Raw genomic sequence first — 391 nt, 5'->3', positions numbered from 1 at the left:
GTTGATAGAGGAGAGTTGATCATTCAAGTGAATGAAGAATCCTTGGTGTTTAAGGCCCAAGGGTATCCCTCTGTCATCATGAAGAGGAAGCATGAAGAGCTTCTCTCAAAACAGAGCCAAACAGAGCCCCCACAGTCAAACTCTAAGTTTGGTGTTGGAAGGCCACAACCAAACTCTAAGTTTGGTGTTGAACCCCCACATTCAAACTCTAAGTTTGGTGTTGGGAGGTTCCAACACGGCTCTGAGAATCTGTGAGGCTCCAGAGAGTCCTCTGTCAAGCTAATGACAATAAAGAAGTGCTTGTGGGAGGCAACCCAATGTTTTATAATTAACTATTTTCTTTTGTTATTTTATGTCTTTTGTAGGTTGATGATCATAAGAAGTCACAAAA

Source organism: Arachis duranensis, chromosome 7, assembly GCF_000817695.3.
Source record: "Arachis duranensis cultivar V14167 chromosome 7, aradu.V14167.gnm2.J7QH, whole genome shotgun sequence".
NCBI classification, from domain to species: domain Eukaryota; kingdom Viridiplantae; phylum Streptophyta; class Magnoliopsida; order Fabales; family Fabaceae; genus Arachis; species Arachis duranensis.
This window is presented reverse-complemented; position numbering follows the sequence as displayed.